Raw genomic sequence first — 5,954 nt, 5'->3', positions numbered from 1 at the left:
CGGCGTGATGGGTTTGTTTGTTCTTGGAAAACTATAAATATTGCTGAAGTAATGGCTTAGAGGATGGAGCTGGGCCATTTGGGGAGCGTCGGGGTTCCAGGGGGCTGAAGTGTAATTAAAAAAACAACTAAATAACCAGTGCTGTGAAAGGAGTGAAGCATTGGGTGGGGTTTTGCCTCGATCTCCATCAGATACCTCATCCCTGCAGCTCCAGTTGTTTGGCACTGATGCTACATCTTAGCTGGTTTCCTCATCCTGACTTGTGTCCCAAGCATCCTCTGCCCCCAGCAAAGCAGGGAAGGGGTAGGAATATCCTAAGGAGAAAAGGTTAGTAGTTACAATATGCAATTTGGCTGCCATTTGGAATTTTACCAGAAGAGAGTCTCTTTTTTCTGGTGGGTTGTTTGGCTTCATTGGGGGTTTTTTTGTGTGTGTGTATATATATATCTAACAAAAGTGGGATGAGGGCACAGCTTGTTTTAAGCCATCTCAGCTTCTGTGGCTGCAATGTAGATGTAATTTTGGTAATTAGAGTCAGTGCCTCTGTCTTCTGGCAGAGGGGTGTTTATGTGGTGCAGTGCTGCAGCCGTGTGTGTGGTATCTCAGGAGCTTTCTGGGCTTTAGAAGCAGTGGGTCAAAATATTAAACAGGGTTTTTTTTCTATTAAAAATGAAGAATTACTGGTCTGTGGGTCCCCACAGAGAAGCTGTGGGTGGGAGATGCTGGAGGGTAGCCTGTTCTTAGTCTGGATGTCCTTATCCCAGCAGCATCAAAACACCCTCTTCAATTTTCAGATTCCCTCTCAGAGATTAGAAACAAAGATCACTTGGCTTATCCCCATAAACCCTCCACTGCAGGTAGAGCAAATATTTCCTGGGATTTGACTGTGTGGGATGTTTTGGCTGGTCTCAAAGGTTGGACTTGATGATCTCAGAGGTCTTTTCCAAAACCTAAGTAATTCTCTGACCCTACTGATGATGGATGCATAAGAAATGGAAAATGGGGATTGGGTTATGACCTATTTTCAGATGGGAAAGAGTCTGAATTCCCTGGATGATTTTTGATTGGCTTGGGACGGGTTTTGTTGCCTGGGGCCTGGGTTTTCCAGGCCACTGAGGTCGGGTGAGGATGGGTGTTGGTGTACTTGTGAAATGCTGCTCTTCTCAGCCTCCCTGAGACCTCACAGCTCTTTCTGCTGAGGGCAGAGCAGCTTGCTGAGGAGTGAGAAATAACTTGTGATCCCAGAGGATGGCACTGCCACTGCTGCTGGAGAAGGAGAACGTGGGTGGAAAAAGCTGGGGTTTGGCTCCTGTTTGCTGATGGAATTTTTTTCCCCACCAGAGAGCAGAGGCTAATTGTTATTTGCAGCCATCCACATCCCTTGCTTCATTAGCACCACGGAGCAGGTGGACACAAGATGGATAGGGCTGTGGAGCACCTTTGCCTCCTTGGGAGACACTCGGCTCTGAAGGCATTTCTGGTGTGAGAGATGGGATTATACAAGGAGTTTTGCTTTTCCCATCCTCCCAAGAAGCTGGCACCAGAGTCCACAGCTGTGTAGTGAAGCGGGGAATAAAGGGAGATAAGATGGAGAGAGAGTGGTGTCTGGGAATGAGTTAGACCTGTAATAGAGCATTTTCCTTGGGAGAGACTGTTATTGAAAATCGTTGGCTGTTACAGTGCACTGGGAGGAGGAATGAAGGAGTGGGTGTGGGATAGGTTTGCATGGGGAAACTTCATGGAGTAAAGCCTTTAAAAGGGGCTTCTCAGCATGGCTGATCTGTCTGGCAAGCAAGCAGGTGGGGTTTGCCTGATCCTGGTGATTTTCCATGTGTACCTTGAGCCCTGGTGTTGCCTTAGAGTGTGAGCCCTCATGGCAGGGTTGCACACACACAGATTTACATCACACTAAATACAAACAAAGCCAAGAAAATCTTCCCAGTGAGCCCAAACTCCGTTTTTTTCTGCCCAAGGCATGGCTAAGGTTAAATCTTTCCTTTTCATCGCTGTCTTCTGTGAAGACTGGACGACTTCGCTAAGTGTGATTGGAGCAGTTTGTTTTTAAGCTCCACATAAGCACTAGGCTGGATTTATAGCGTTTTCATTCTTTCTGAATCGACCCACTGGGAGCCATTAAACTTTTATTGCTCTCTGCAGTTGCCTGGCCGGAGCGGGATGGAGCGGCCCTGCTGCTGGAATCGCTCCGTCTTCAGCTGCCAGGGCTGTGTTGGAGGAAAGGGATGCCAGGGAGAGGGCACCCAGGGCCACCCAGGGATTTGCTCATCAGCTGTAGGATGCTTTGGATGTGATGGTTTTCCCAATCCTCTGCAAGGCAGAGGATGGTGTATGAGTACCTCCTCTCCTGGCTCTTGCTGTTTCCCACCTCTGTTGACTGACAATATCTCTGCTCATCTTTAAAAACTGGGAATGCAGGAGGTTTAGGACTATTATTTTCGTTGCATCCTGGGACTATCCATGAAGTACCTGCTGTGCAGGTGAGGACCTGGAAGTGTGTCCTGCAAAGGGTGCCCAGAACCACTGCAGAGGTTCACGTGGGGGTGTTGCCCTGGTACTCTCTGTCTTACCTGTTTCATCCACAGGCCTCGTACCTAAATCCTTAACAAAAGGATCCTGCCTTTTTAGGGATGGCAAAAATTCATTTTAAAAGAGTGTGTGAAAGGCAAAACACAGGTGCTGCAGCCTGAGCTACCTGACTTGACACCCTCTTGGCACAGGGAGAGGGAAGAGTCTCCCGCTGAGAGCATTTTTCTCATCATGGAATAGGTTTTCAGGATATATGAGCTGAGTGCCTTGGCCAGGTGCTGGTCCCTCTCCAGCTCTGCTGAAGCTGGTGGGTGGCTAAAGCTGGGGGAGATGTTTCCTACCCAGGAGAGAGGGACCAGGATAGGAGCAAAGTCAGATCAAGCCAAGAAGGTGGTCCCTGACCTGGGTCTTGTGTCACAGCTGCTCTCCCTCAAATGCAGCAGCTGAAAGAGTTTCTGGTAGGAATTTGTCTTGTGGCTTCTGTCCTGCTCTTCCCAGACCTTCATCACCTGAGCTTTTTTCTCCAGCAATGCCCTTTTACAAGAGAAAATGTCAGTTTTTCTTTCTGGGTGAACTTTCTGCAACTCTTTCCTTGCGTTCCCATGGGAGCCCTGCCTTCAAGGTCAGGGATCAACCACCCCTGAGCCTCCAATATCCAAACCAAAACATCGAGGAGCTGAAGTTCTGCAAACAAAAACTGAACATCCCAGCGTGGACACTTTCCCTCCTGCAGGAAGGTTTGCATTATCTTCTTGTAGCTCTGAGAAGGCCAGGCTGGGCTACTTCTGTCGGCATGTTTTCTAATTTAATTACTTATCCTTGTCTCAAATTGTTTATGGTACACTAGGCTATTAAATGTGCCATAAGCAAATGGCTCTTGAAAGAGGAAGAGGATTTATTTGTTTTAGCAACCACTCCAACAAAAGTCTATTTCCTCAGCTAATTAAGATTCCATTCGCTAATTTAAATGTTATGCTAATTAAAGCATAAGTCTGAAACTGTAAAAAGGAACTTAAAAAAAAAGGGGGGGGGAAGAAAAAAGAAGCAGCAAGTAAGAAAGAACACTGCTTGGCCTTTAGAAATTACATTAAATTTATTGTGTTGTTGTAACAATGGTGAGCAGAGTAATTATTTCATTTGCCTCTCATGTGCTATTCATGCTGTTGCTTTTATTCATTTTCCCCCCATTCTCACACTTCATCTCATTAACACCCGTTCTCTTCCCTCTAATGGGCATCATCTTGTGAGGGTTTAAGATGAATTGTGAGTGTGATCCCTGTGTTTCCCGGAAAAGGGCCACACTGAGAGTATTTGAGCTTGTTTATCTTCCAGCCCAAGCTGAGACGTCGCTCCACGGCCAAACTCACTTATGGAGCTACATTGTGCTCACTTTAATTAAAATATAAATAATCTCGTTTTGGGGAGAGGAAAAAAGAAAAACAAGACCAAAAGGAGCAAGGTCTGTTTTGGTTTGTGTTTCCTTTATTAAATCTGGCTATACATGCAAGGGACTGGCTCCTATCCTCAGTTCACCCACTGGATTCTTGCCACGTAACTTGGGAAATAGCATCGCTGAGTGCTTGAAAAGGGGATTTAATTCACTGCAGACATTACTAAGATAAAGTCTCTTACTTTAAAAGCAAGATTGGACAGGGCTTGGAGCAACCTGATTTAGTGGAAGGAACCCCCCATGGCAGGGGGGTTGGAACTAAGTGGTCTTTAAGGTCACTTCCAACCCCAAGCAGTCTGGGATTCTATTGAGCCCAAACAAATATATCAGGGAGCAGGGAAAACTTCCTCTGAAGTAGGGAAACTGGACTTGCTGTTGTAGTTTTGGCTGTCAGTCAACTGCCCACTTTCCCTCTGGTTGGTCCCACCAAGGTTCATCACCTGCTGGGGCCGGAATGGCCTGGGAGGTGCCAGGCTGATGGGCATCAGAACCCCAGCCTGAGCAGCAGCTCCTGGCTTTGATTTTTGCCTTGCCTGGGCCAGGGTGAGACTTTGAGGTTTGCTGGAGCCTCTGGAGGCCGGGATGAAAGGGCAGAGCCGGCTACAAAGTGCAGAGCAACCGAGCTGCCAAGTGTGTGCCTGCACTGGAAAGGAGGCAATAAAAAGGGAGAGGGAGATGAAAGATGAGCGGAAGGAGGCCTGTCTGGCAGGAGCAAGACATGAACACCAAGAAAATGGAGTCTGTAACAGCCCCAGTATTACCCCCTTGGACGTCATCCTTGCAGTCGGGCTCCCCTCCTTCCCCCAGGTCCCTCTTTGCCCCCCATTCCCAGTGTGCCAGAGCCTTCCCCCACTCCTGGCTGCTCCATCTTGGGGGAGAGGATTTGCAGAAAGTTGCTTTGCATTGTTGTCTTGCTGTGTTAATATTATTAATAATGAATACCAGGCAGGAGTGTATTATTTTCCTTTAATTTATGCATTTGGAGTTTTTTAAGAAAAAACCAATTAAGATTCTCTGATGAGCCCTCCAGCTCCCAGCGGCTCGGGGAAACACTTGCCATGAACTGCATTCAATCTGCAGCCAATACCTTTGTGTGTGGTCCTGATAAACATGTTTGGGTGATGCTGAAATGTCTCCTCCTGCCTCCTCCCCTGCCTCTCCATTCCCAGTCCTCCTCACTGCCACCACCTTGCCTGGCAGGCCGAGTCCCTGGGTTGTAGAGGATGGACTGGTGCAAACTGGAGTTTGTGGGGAAGCCAGTGTGGAATTCAAAGCAGGGCTGGTTGATTTCTTGCCCTTCTCACGGTGTGGATTGTGAGTTTTTAGCTGTTTCAGAGCTGTGGGATGTTGCCTGCCTCAGCTCGGTGTGCTGCTCTGGATGTTCCAGTTGTATGTAGGAATTCTTGGGGTGCTGTGCCATGTCTGTGGAGGGGTGGGGACTGAGGCATGTGTGTTCTTGGAGCAGCAGCTGGCTCAACCCTTTTCCCAAACACCAGTTCCTCTGTCCATCCCTAGTCTGTCCCTGCAGCTGTGCTCCACCTCTGGAGCATCTCCTCTCCATCCCAGGTCGACCCCTCGGTCCGGACCCAGGAGCAGCACCTGCTGTTCCCGTCCTAATCCGCGGATATATTTAAACTTTGATCTTGATGGGAAGTGACTGGTGCTACATTAAAGCCATATGTTTTCCATGGAACGGCGGGGACGTGTAAGCTCAGTGATATTCACATCTAGAGAGAGCTGGGAACTTGTAGTGCCACCCACGCCTGGTATTTCTGCCGGCTCTGCGAGGCTTACACAGCTGTGGAAGGCAGAGTGGGAGCGAGATCTTCTGCTTAAGGGATTTTGGAGAGAGAGATGGATTAGATAGATTTGATGGAAACTGATAGTTTATGAAAATGAATTCACCTGCATCTCAATTTGGTTCTTGATGCACGGAGGCAGAGAAGAAAAGGAATAAAAA

Source organism: Pipra filicauda, unplaced genomic scaffold (assembly GCF_003945595.2).
Source record: "Pipra filicauda isolate LSUMZ 115617 unplaced genomic scaffold, ASM394559v2 scaffold613_size218469_pilon, whole genome shotgun sequence".
Taxonomy (NCBI): Eukaryota; Metazoa; Chordata; class Aves; order Passeriformes; family Pipridae; genus Pipra; species Pipra filicauda.
Note: the sequence above shows the minus strand (reverse complement) of the source record.